The sequence below is a fragment of the Coturnix japonica genome, chromosome 2 (assembly GCF_001577835.2).
Source record: "Coturnix japonica isolate 7356 chromosome 2, Coturnix japonica 2.1, whole genome shotgun sequence".
NCBI classification, from domain to species: Eukaryota; Metazoa; Chordata; class Aves; order Galliformes; family Phasianidae; genus Coturnix; species Coturnix japonica.
In genome coordinates, this window is record NC_029517.1 from 9,255,275 (window position 1) to 9,268,457 (window position 13,183).

The 13,183-nt window shown below is 44.6% G+C and overlaps 1 protein-coding gene across 3 annotated transcripts in view; it reads right to left on the reverse strand.

Moving 5' to 3' along the window:
• The window catches only part of LARP4B (La ribonucleoprotein 4B), a 50,273-nt gene extending 42,647 nt beyond the window's left edge, over window positions 1-7,626 (reverse strand). For 2 of the 3 annotated variants that reach the window (XM_032442986.1, XM_032442987.1), the window contains exon 1: window positions 7,426-7,626. The gene's annotated coding sequence lies outside the window, so the exon portion shown is untranslated. The remainder of the gene's footprint in view (window positions 1-7,425) is intronic. The other variant, XM_015853082.2, reaches the window with a different exon arrangement.
• Between the last annotated feature and the right edge of the window lie 5,557 nt (window positions 7,627-13,183).

Consider the following 13,183-nt stretch of genomic DNA (forward strand, 5'->3'; position numbering starts at 1 on the left):
CATAAACAGACCTGTGGTTTTAGGGAATAGATGCAATTCATAAAACAAATGAAAGCTCTACAGTATCTTAACAGCAGACTCCAATTTCTAAAGCTGAGGTGCAGCAATTGATGTGCTGGTCAGCCTGTTCCAGCTCTTCAATAAATTAAGTCTTCAGGAGATGACACATGACAGAGTACCAACTGCTTCTGCACTTGCTTAGAGGAAGCAAGTTAAAGGTTGTGCATGAAGAATGTCAGTTTGGCAATGCTGGGAACAATGAACTTCCTTGTTTCAATTACTGGATGTTCCTCCTCTTTATTTACCAATATGATCTTTCAGTTTTCCGCATACTTCTTTTTGCTGCTAAGCAAAGTGGCCAATATCATGCAATGCTACAGATCTGTTAGTGACTCGAAGCAGTGCAGTTCTCAAAGGCAAAGGAAGTATCTGCTCCTTTCAGATCTGCCTGGCACAATCTTACAGACAGCATCTTCTTCAGAAAACCTGGAATTTGGTAGCAGAAGATGCAGTTTGTCATTATGAATGTTCAAAAACATCACTTGAAGCTCTAAGGTCAGCTCTTAAGGCAGTTCCAAAGGTGAGGCTAGAAGTCTGACGTCCTTTAAAAGGCTTATCTTAGAACAACCATATTGCTATTATTTAGATTTCACATTTCAAGTTTGCAGTCAGCACTGTGCTTAAGGAACTGGAGGTCAAACACTGTATTAAGAGCTTCCAGGACACTTAAAGAGTAATTCAAAGCACAAACAAGCTTTGAAGCTACGTTTAAATTCTTTATCATCATAATTTTGAAACATGCCTAATTCAGGGAAGCCGAGATCTGAAACCAAGGAGCTCAGATGCAAATACATGTACATCTAGAACTCCAGGGAAGAATTAATGGATACCAACAGAACTGCTGCTTCAGCGCTGTTATAATACACTGTTGGTCAAAAAAGGTCTTGGAAACCATGACAGAAAAGGACCTGTTAATACCTGAGGTCCAGGAAGGCATATGTGGAACCAAATAAGGCATGGACAACTACAGCAAATATAATAAGTAAGAGTGTGATAAGTTCTCTTCCAAAAGGAATGTATAGAATTGTGTATGCAAAGGTTGTTTTAATAAACAATTCTGCAGAACTTACAAACTAGGATGAACATCCAGCAGGCTTTGGAGTTTGCTTCAGATGCCTTGAAAGGTATTCATTTACATTAAATGTGTTGGTTTAAGTTCTGAAACATGTTCATGACCAAAGCTAAAGCAAAATTAAACTACTTACAGAAGAAGCATCACTTAACTTTGAGACTGTAATAATAAGAGGAAGTCAATGTTTTTGCCAATGATTAACTTCTTGCCAAAATTAGAGTTTAACCCAAATAGTCCAGTGATTTTCATATTACTTCTTCTTTTGAAAGATGTCACCATCATCCATTACGAGCTGAACTGAAATCAGAAGTAACTTTTGCTTACTTTTGGACCACTGTACAAAAATCTGTCACCTACTGGGTGCACATTTGTTCCAAGTTGGAGCACCCCACCTTCTCAGAGTATCACTGTAATCAAAACTACAGGTAATTCAGGTTTTGACTCACTGTTAAAGGATAGACTGTTCCAGTACTGGAGCTCAGATTTTAGCACAATAATCCTTCCTTGCAAGTCAAAATAACAGAGAACAGACCCTCCTAAAAATTCCATTGATACCTCGAATCCAAACAATTAAAATCCAGCATTAATTAATACGGTTATAATTGTAACAAAATGCCTAATAAACTAAATTGCAACAGGCTCATAAAAATAGGATTCCCCCAGCCCAAGCCTTTTAGACAGGTACTGAAATAATTGGACAATAAGCTTTAAACAGGAGCAGTAATACAGACCTAAGATCCTGGAGACGCTCCAATAGAGGCAGTGATATTTTGCTGGAATTGTTTGCCTTGCTGCTTCAAACAGCAGCATGTTGATCATTCTCTGTCCCTATCCATCGGGCAGCAGCAACACTGAATGGGAATAAAACTCGGAGAAAAGTCTGCTAATTCTGACGTACAGGTGGCAACTTCCTAAGCTTTGATACTCAGTGATTGAAGTAGCTGTGCCCTGATGCACTGCCCAGCTTTGCTGCTTTTCTAATTCCTAGAACACAAGTCAGAAACCAGCTGAATACTTCAGAACATTTTAGCATAAACCTCCAGCGTCAGGCTGTGAAAAAGCAAGCCACTTTGGACATTGTCCTGTTGATTCATCAGTTCCTTATTTGAACAACAGTCAGAGCAAGCCTCTGTTGTGGGGCAACCTGTGACAGCATCACAACCTATAAAACTACTCTTATGCATACCAACACTGACAGCAAACAAACCCATAAAGCCAGCAACAGACTTCACCATCAGGTTTCTCAAGCACTTTGCTAAGTTTCTGACAAGTGAGCTGTATCGAATGGTTAAATATTTTCTCCCTGATACAGCTGCTATTTAGGTAACATTTCATTTCTTGAGACTCCTCGCTGACATCCTACAATAATAAAATACTTGGAAATAGATGCAGAAGCTTCGATCTGCGGAGAAATATCTTTCATGGAATAACAGAAGTCTGCAATTTTGTCACGTGAGTCTGGAACATCATTACCAGGACAGATGGAATTTGTCTCCCAAACGTCCTCAATAAAGTATTAATACTTCTCCACTGTCACTTATTTCCAGAGTCTAGCAGGAAAGAACCAGTATTAAACTGAAGGAGAATTGGTTTAAGCAAAGAGAAAATACCTTGGGTAAGAGAGTCTGAAAATAATTAAATAGATAGGGATTCAGTATTTAAACTGACAGCAAACTATACAGGGTTAGGGTACCATTTAAACTGACTTGCAAACTATAAAGGGACTCAGTATTTAAACTGACTTGCAAAAAGCCCATCACAGCTTGACAAGGAAGATCTGGACAAAAACGTTACATTCCACAACTGCGCTCAAAATACAGTATGTTCCTGAAGGAGTTTCACATGACTGAATCTGAAGGACTGATTTCTTAAGTCTTTACATTGCTATCAGTTTCTGTGCAGTTTTAACAGTGCAAGCGATAAGGACTTCCATGAAGTCCCTGAGAAGCAAAGCATTTCTGAGGCCAACATCATAAGCTATAGTGGATATATGCAGACATCCGTGTATCTGTCTCCACATCCATCCATCCAAGATATAGCAGCTGTACGTACGTATACTGAATTTGAGATGTCTATGATAAATAAAGGCAATCCTGAAGAAACCTTCTCTGTAGGATACACTTTCGGGGACACCAGCTCCTTACATGCCAATAGCCTTATGCGGACAACAGAGCTGCTGGAAGCACAGAGGCGGCAGCAATCCATTCAGCTTATGAACGAATGATTCCTTTTGTATTACATCATTCAGCTACCCATTAAGGAGCTGGACTGACAGGATCCAGAATACGCGCGGCCCAGCCCTCCATGGCAAATGAGTGTTAGAAAAGATTAAGGCTCAAAGAAATTGGTGATTCATCAGGGCGTCAAAACAGCATTTCCCCAATTCTCTGCAATGTTCTAGGCTAAATAGCTGGCCGCATACTGGTAACTCCGTCAGACTTCCAATTTTGGAGTTAATTGCTGTTCCTGAAACACATAGCCAGACACAAAATACCTGCAGCAGCACACATCACAGAATGCCGTCACGGCTATATCCTAATCACAAAATTATGCCATATTACAGTCACACCTCATTTAAGTACCTCTGTTCTCTGCAGCTATTACTCCGTGGCACCTGCTTCCTAATGGGGGGAAGCCACTCTCCCCTTGGAAAGGGCACGTAGCAGCAACACGGACAGCAAACAAACGTGAAAGACCAATGAAAAAACAAGCAGATGAGCAATTCTTGGCTCCATCACTTCACAAAAACTTAAGATACGTGAGCTGTTAAGATATGTGAGAATGTTTCTCTCTTACAGCTCTTAGAAAGTAAGCAAAATGTAAATGGATGGGTGGTACCACAAAAATCATCAACTTTAGTTTTTACAAACTTCTTCAAAAATTACTCTTCTAGTTTCTATTGTCAGATGAAACCTCAGAAATACACATTGTTATCATAGAAATGGGTCTTCAATTATCCAGTCTGTACAGCATCAAATTACTTCTATCGACCAGCTAAAATATGGCTATTGCTAGTTTCATACTCACATAAAGAGCTTCAGAAGCTCCGTATTTTCAGTCTACTGTTATGACTTACTGGCTTGCCTCAAATTTAGCACAGAAAATCTAAAGGCTTTGGAGAATGCTTCGGAGAAGTTGCCTTTACACTTATAACAGGCTTCTTCAAAGGAGCATGTTGTGTGTGCTTGCAATTTCTATCTCAAGAACATCAGATAAAACAAGTATTATTTTAAACCTGAAGTTTTATATCACCTTCCCCTCACTAATTTGATGACTGGGTGTACCTTGTGAGCTGGCTAGCTCTTGTCTAAACCACTCTAGTTTATATAAAACAGATATATGTCATAAAATATATTAGACTCAGTACATATATGCTCTGCTTAGGGAGCACAATTGCTTAAATCCCTTTCCTGAGCCTTTTACTACAATAGCAGCTTTTACTCATCTTCCACACAGCTCTCCACATACTGTTTCCTCTTACAAAACTGCAGGGGGAGGGGTTAATTTTCTTCCTTACAACGTTCAATTTTGTAACATCCTTCCTTTCCACTCGCACCTGTGCTCCCATTCTGAATGCAAACTACAGGAGAGTTTTAAGACTCATTTCAGTTTAATACTAATGGTTACATGCATGAATAAATGCAATCATTTCTAAGAGTTACACAGATTAGTTGTCTAAAGATATCATACTATGTAGAAATGCTTGAAGAAACAGAAGACTATAGAGATCACATTCTTAACAGAATGAGCATCTTACATCATAAAACAGCCCCTCATATGCACATGTACACACGTGCAAAAACTGCACTTCCCAAAGTCTGCTATTGCCCAGGCCTGAAACTGTGCTTCCTTGCTTTCTTCACACGCCTCTTCTGCCCTTTTCTGTGCCTCCTTGACACCACATTTCCTAGATACCTTTACAGCCACCTCTGCATCTTCTTTCTTGACAGAAGGATGCTGCTCTTCAAATCAATCAGGCTGCGGCCCTTGAATAAACCCCCTCCTTCCAACACAAACAAAAAACAGGAATCAAATGCTCCATGCACTCACTCGCATCATTCAGCTGTTACCTTTACAACTCAAATATATATACAGGAATCACTGAATTAAACATTGTAAGCACTGAAGAGCCAGAAAGCAACCTGCTTTTATATATATACATACACATACATACATACATATATATATATATATATATATACCACCAGAAGTTCTACACCCCATTACTTTGTTCTTTACAACTCCTTTATTACTACCTGTCACTTCAGATCTGTCACGCACTAAGGTGAGAAATCTCTCTTCTGCACCTAGGTTCATTTTGGTCGGCAGCGTACTAAATATTTAAGGAAGTTCATATTGTTGAGCCAATTAAGCTCACTGCTAATCTAAAAGAAAACCACTGCCAGATATGAGAATTCAGCAATCCAGCAGCAGGTCTCCCCAGCACACACACATTACACAGAGGTAAGCTGTCATTTATTTTGCGCTTCAATAAAATAAACAAAGTAGTTTAACTTCACTTGAAGCTCAACATCAAAGCTGGAGATTGCCTGTGTCACTTACAGCATATCTCAAAAGAAATCAAAATCCCAAGGTCCCCACAACTGCCCTCCATCTTGCTCTGCACCGAACTAGATTGGAGTTCCAGCTACAAACTCAAATGCACGTATTACATACAAATCACACATGCCTTTCCACATGTGTGTTTGTATTAGGGCAAGCCATAAGAAGCAACCAACGCAGAACACACTTGTGCTGATCTCTCTGTTCCTTTAAGGCACACGTGTGTAAACACACACACAGAATAAAAAGAATCACAGGGGGAAAAAACAAATATATTCCAGAACACTATTTACAAATAAGAACCTGATTTTCTACCAAGAGAATCTGCAATTGCTTGTCTAGGAATATCAGAGGTCAAAAGTCTTCTAAAAACTCATTTATACAAACTTCATATTTCAGTGGCAACAAGGAATATTTCTGCTTCTCCAGATATGAGACCAACTAAACACAACATTGGCTACCAATATAAAATGCATACCTATAACAACAGCAACACACCAAGCAGAATAAGATTTCCTTTAGATATTACATATAAAAAGAAGCCCTGTTTTTCTGTATTTGCTATGTCAGGCCAGAACTCAGTTTTCTTCTGCTGTTGTCTGCCCGCAACACATAGTATCCAATAGAAAACATTAAAGCCATTTTAATCTCCAGAATGAATAAGCCGATTAGTTCCATATCTTAAGAATTAACTAGAAGAACGGCTTCCAAGTCAGCAAGAAACAAGTGAAAGTTCAACTGATAAAAAGTTCCAGATCCGAATCAAAATCGTGGAGTTGTGAAATCCCAACAAGTCAGGAAAAAGAACAAAACACACTTTGACCTTTTAAAAATTATCCAGTCCTTTCAAAGCAGATAAGATTTACATAAAAATTCAACCACGTGAAAGGTTAATGCTTTGCAGTAATGATCCCGAGGCGCTGCCATAAGAACTTGGTTGATGTGGCCACCAAAACCAGGCCAGAGCCGGGCACGATGCTGGAAAACAAAACTGCTACAGTTTTACCCCAACTGTGACTCAAGTTTAAATAGTGGTTTGGAAACCGAGCCTTTCTGTGGCCATAGGCGAGCCCTTAACCGCTTCACCTCAATTCCATTACCTGCAGAACGTAAATAATTATACTTATCTGCCACGGAGAAATCTCGTACAACATTGTTTGGCAGGCACGCATCTGTTTAAACCGTGGGCAAAGCTACGTAGCAATTTCGAGCATCTGCACAAACTGAAACTGAGAGTGAAAACAACTCGGCGGCAGGAACCACATAAGGCCCGACAACAACACGATACCGGGGGCAACACACGCTCCGTTTCCGTCACCTGCCGGGCTCCGGCGCGGCCCCTTTGCGTCTTCAGGCCGCAGATTCCAGCCTGGGCCCGGCACCGCCCGTGCCCGCAGTTCGGAAGGGCTCTGGGCCGCGTGGCGGTTCCCTGCTCCTGCCCTCGCTCGGCTCCCCCCGCCGTGCTCACAGCGACGCTCCGTTGCCGAGGAGGCCGTGCCCGGCGCCTCGCCCCGTCCCGCCGCCAGCCAGGCCCCGAGCCGGCTGCCGCCTCCTCCTCCTCCTTCTCTTCCTCCTCCTCCTCCTCCCGCTCCCCCGGGAACCGCCTCGGCTCTGAAGATGGCGGCTCCTGCCGCCTCCCCGGAGCGCGAGGGGCGGCCCGGGAGGAGCCCGCGGCCCCCGGCTCCGCCATTCCCCTCCATTCCCCTCCCGCCGCGGCTCCTCGCGCTCACCTGTCACAGCCGCCGCCGCCCTCGGGCCGAGCCTCGACGGGGAGAAGGAGGAGAAGGAGACGGGGGGGGTCGGACGCGGGTGGATGTTCCGCCGGGCGCCGGGGCCTGTCTCCGCCGCCGAGCTTTCCGCTGGCGCCGGGGCCTCTCGCCGCGCCGCCGCCGCCGCCGGATGCCGGGAGGAAGAGAGTGGAGCGGGGGGGGGCGGGGCGGGGCCGGGCCGAGGCGCAGGCGGCGGCAGCGGCAGCACAGCGGGACGGGACGGGACGGGACGGGGCGCGGGGCACGAGGCGGCGGCGGCGGCTGCGGGGCCCGAAACGTCTCCGAGCCGAGGATCAACCACCCGCTCGCATGAGAGACCCGCTTCCGGCTCCCGGCGGAAGTCCCTCCTCCGCCGGCGGAAGGGATTGGCCGGCGGCACCGGGCGGAACGGCGACCCGCGCGCGGCGTGACGGCGGGAGGCACGTGACGCGTCTGACGTCACCCGATGTGAATGAGCGCGGGGCCGCGCGGTGACTGAGGGAGGTTGGGACATAACGGGCGGATGGGAGCGGGACAGGGCGGGACATGGCGCCTCAGGGCGGCACTACACCGCGTGGGCACGACCCGGCAGCGCCGACACTATGTCTCCTATGAGGACAGGCTGAGGGAGTTGGGTTTGTTCAGCCTGGAGAAGAGAAGGTTGCGGGGTGACCTCATTGCAGCCTTTCAATACCTGAAGGGAACTTACTTCAAGCCGCAAGAGGGGAGTAAAACTTCTTGAAAAGGGCTGACAATCAGCAGGACCGGGGAATAATCGGTTTTAAGAGTTAAAAGAGGGGAAAGATTTATGGTTGGATGTCAGGGGGAAGTTCTTCACTAGGGGAGGTGGGTTTAGGCCTTCGTGGAACAGGCTGCCCACCCGGGAGGTTGTGGATGCCCCCGTCCTTGGAGGTGTTGTCAAGGCCAGGTTGGACGGGTGCCCTTGTATGCTAACCACAGTGTAAAGGTGTATATGCTTTGGGTGGCCCTGCCAGGCAGGGGGGTTGGAACTAACATGATCCTTTCGCGCCTCAGTCCGGGTCTATTTTGGTTCTGTGGTATTTTCTGTGACCTCTCACGGTGCGAGTGAGAGTGCGCGACGCGAGGTGTTCACGCGATCTACTTTAGACACCTTCTCTCTCTCTTTCAAGGTTCATATCGCGCATTCTGATCTTATATTCTGTATTAGAACTTGATCCTGTCCATGATGCGGTGTGGGCGATTGTGTGCGTGCAAAGTGATCTATCGTTCTTTTCTATTCTCTGAGCTTTCTCGTTAGATTAGCTGGAATAGCCGAGGCTTTCCCCATGGTAGTCTATCGCTTGCCGTCGTGTTGTCACGTAGCGCCGTTGCTTCTGGTGTGGATTAGACTGTGCTGTGTGGTGGGTGTGGGCCATGACCTTGTCGGATGCTACGTATCTGTTGGGTTTGTTCGTGTTATTAAACTACAGTACTCACTTTCTGTGCTCGGTGACACATCGCGACGGGTGTCGTACGGGTGGCAGACGCGCGATCCTCCACGCTGTCTCTAACTGGTTTTTCGCGGTCGTCTGCCCGTGGTGAGAGTGTTCTTTACTGACGCTTGGCTCTTATCGGCGGTCCGGTGATATTGTTGGGGTGGTCAGTTCTGGGCTCCCCAGTACAAAAAAAGACCACGAATCTCTTGGAAAGAGTCCAGGCGGAGGGCACAAAGATGGTGAAGGGCCTGGAGCATCCCCCTATGAGGAGAGACATTAGGAACTGGGTCTGTTTAGCCTTCAAAAAAGAAGGCTGAGAGGGGACCTGATCCAGGTTATAAATACCTGAGGTGTGGGAGCCACAGTGGTGAGGCTGGTCTCTTTTCAGTAGGTGCGTGGGGATAGGACTAGGGGTAATGGGATGAAAGTACAGCATAGGAAGCACTGGAACAGGCTGCCCAGGGAGGTGGTGGAGTCTCCTTCTCTGGAGATACTCAAGACCCACCTGGACGCCTACCTGTGTGACATGATGTAGGGAGCCTGCTTTGGCAGGGGGGTTGGACTCGATGATCTCTAGAGGTCCCTTCCAACCCCTACAATTCTGTGATTCTGTGATTTAAGAACCGCTGACCTGGAACAGTCACTTAAACCCACAAAGCACAAAGTGCTGTGGAGATGGTGAGATCTTACCAATCAAAGAATAATATTTCATAATTCCTGATTCTACTACGCAGCTTTGCAGGGAGAAAGATCTTTTCAAGCATACAGTACTAATTGATTGCATACAATGAGCTGTCTCTGTCAGGATACTAAAATTTAAATCCAGTAATTATGCTGCATGTGTAAGAAGGCCATGCTTTTTACATTACTGTCTCAAAGTTTGCTAGAAATGGATAAGTTCAGGCAAGTCCTGGCCAAGGTTACAGGACTGCCGTTTGTCTGAGACACCACAGGAACCAAGGTTCGAGAAATCCCTTTGTTTAGGAGATGGACAAGTCCGGGAGCTACGAAAGGGAGATAAGATAAACTGATCAATGGCCCTTAAGTGGTCTTTGTGTTGGCCTATCTCAAGGAAAGTTGGCATCCTGAAGGACTGAATGCCCTTAAGTGGTCTTTCTCTCGTGTTGGGCTTCTCAGATCGGTGATTGACATCTCTGAGGAAATCACAGGACTCTGACCCGAAGCCTTCCGCGAAATGTCTCGAAGGCTGGAAAGAAGGATTAAAAATAGGGCACAGAACAAACCCCGAATTTAGGGGTTTTCTGACACCAGATGCCTCACTAGGAAAAAGGAGGTTTTCTTGTCATCAGATCGCTCTTCTTACGCGAGTGCCTGCATGCTGAAGAAGATGCCTGCATGCTGAAGAACCTTTGTGGGCATCTAGGTATCTGCCTCAGATTGTCTCACCGTTGTCTAGCTGGCTGCCGACTCTCTCTTCTGGGATTGCTGCTCGAGATTCTGCTCCGAGGGACCTCGCTGCCCGAGACTCCACTTCCTGAGACCGTGCTACTGCTGACCATCTTCTCTGCGTTTCATCGATCTGTGGCCTGCTACTCTCGTTTGCTGCTTTTTCCTGCTTTCCTTTATCGGTGCTCTCCCTAACGGCATTATTTTGTCCCCGGACCAACGTTAACAACGGTGCTACGGACGCTGCTGCCATCAGGTAGGTGACGTTGCTCCCGCTTTTAACGTAATTCTTGCTCCTTTTCTACCTTTTTTCTATCGCCTACTTTCCCTTCCCCATCACCCTAATTTTGGCATTCGCCGCTCCCCCTTCCCCATCCCCTCAATTGTCTATTACTTCCAATAAACTGGTCGGATCAACATTTGAATGTTCTTCTTAATCTCACGCCGGGCATAACATATCAAAAGAACCTTTGCCTCACTCCTAAATTGCAGCGAGACAATGCTGCATGGCATTGAGTTATGCTTCGTATTTTAAATATACAGTATCTCTGTGTCAGTACCTTTCATAGGTAACAAGTAAATGGTTGACTGTGTAAAAGGTACTGGAGCAGGTCCAGAGAAGGGCAACGAGGCTCGTGAAGGGCTTGGAGAATCAGCCCTACAAGGAGAGGCTGAGAGAGCTGCAGCTGTTTAGTCTGGGGAAAAGGAGGCTGAGGGGAGATCTTGTCGCCCTCTTCCAGTACCTGAAATGTTCTTACAGTGAGAGCGGGGCAAGTCTCTTCTCACTGGTGACAAGTGACAGGACGAGGGGAAATGGCCTCAAGTTGCACCAGGGCAAGTTTAGGTTGGATGTTAAGAAACACTTCTTTACATAAAGGGTAGATAAGTACTGGAATAGGCTCCCCAGGGAGGTTTAAGAGCCATTTGGATGTGGTGCTCAGGGATATGATTTAGTGGAGGGTTGTTAGAGTTAGGGTACTATGGTTAGGGTGCGATTGGACGTGATGATCTTCGAGGTCTTTTCCAACCTGGGTAATTCTATGATTCTATGAAAGGCAGTCCCTGTTTCAAGTAGACTGTGGCCTAAACAGTCAGAGCAGACATAGGTGAGAAGAAACGAAATAGTTCTTCCAGTGGAAAGAGAAGGTAAGAAAGATTGAATGACCTGCCCAGAGATGATGTAAAATATCCACATCTGAGTCATGGCTCTACACAGAATCCTATAGTTTGGTGAATATTCAGGCTTCCTTTATAGCTAAATGAATATTCACTACTGGGTATGTTGACAAAAGTGCATTACTGCTTACACAGATCTACGATTCCCTATTGCTTACATCTCTCTAACCGTAGGAATTCAACTTGGCCGCAGTGATACTCCAACGCGCAGAGAGCAGCACCAAGCTGTGTGATTGCCTTGTGATTGACAACATGAACACATGCACTTTCTGACTTCTTTGATCAGCTGCTATGTTTGGCAACAAACCTTGTGAAATGGTGTTGTACAACTAGATAAGACAAACCATATTTAACAGCATTTTCCCTCTGGCCGTGTCCCTTTGGCATTTTAGTTATATTTTTTTAACAACACATGGAGGCAACATTAAAATAAGGTTGTGGTGTAGGTACCAGCCACTGTTAAACAGTGTTTTTCATTAATACACTGTAAAAAGGTCTAAGCTCTACACGATAATGATACATATTAAAACCATTGTTAACAGCAGTTGGTTACAAATTTTGAAGAGATGGCTTAACAATAATAATTACTGTTAATTGGATGTAATTGCAAGTCTGAATATTACCACCCCGTTTACTGGAGTTTACCACCAAACCAACTAATCTGCAGGTCTTATTCTATCTATGTACATAGCAGGTCTGCAGCAGGGCCAGGACTTGAAACTAGATCTCTCACGTTCCAGGTTTGAGCAGATCATACTGATTTCCATTTAGTTATTGTTCATCTGTGAGAATATTTGGTACTTTAGCTCTTCAACTCATTTTTAAAAGCTAATTATACCTTAATGCTATAATCATGTCATTTAATAGATATTTTGTGGTTGAGTAAGAATTCTTTGAAACTCTCTGACATCAGCTCAGGTTTTAATAGAAATAAGCGTGTTAGCCATTTTCTTCTTTGTACTTAGTTTTGTTATTTTATTGCTTCTGAGCATTTCACAACTCCCTTTCAATACTGCAGCCACTATGTGGGGTGTGTGCTCACACGTTTATACGTATTTATCCCCAGTCAACAGGTGGCAAACTGAGGCGTGGAGATGTTTGGGCTCAATCTTGTAACTAATCCCATGCAAAAGTTCTATCTGTTCTACAAAATGATTGTAATTTTGTATTCCCATCCTCTTTAGCCTTATGCTGAGGCTCAGTGAGAACCACACACGCATACGCTTTTATTTCTTAAACTTTCCTTTTCAGGCTTTAGGATCATGAATCATTTTTCCAGCTCTTGATCTCGTAAATGCCAAATTAACTTTTTTGTTTGTTCCTGTTTTGGTTTTGAGTTTGCTTTTGCAGCACTTTTATTTCTCCCCTTCTGGGTTATATTGGAGGTCTATGGAGAAAACTGCATGAAAAATTTCAGCCCTTTGGTTGAATGTTTTGCAAAGCCATGAACGTCACAGGTTTCTAGTAATACAAGCTCTAAAAAGCTTATTATTGAACAAGGATAGAATGTTGAAAGTTGGATAATTTAAATTGTGTACTTGAAAAATAAGCAAATACTTCCTATAGCAGCAGATTTGTGGCACCTTTGTTTCCAGCCATTCAAAAAACAAAATGTGCTCATTAACCGAAATGAACAGTTTGTTTGGCCATTAATCCATTTAGCACCACTTTTTGATGTGACCGTATTTATAAAAAATATG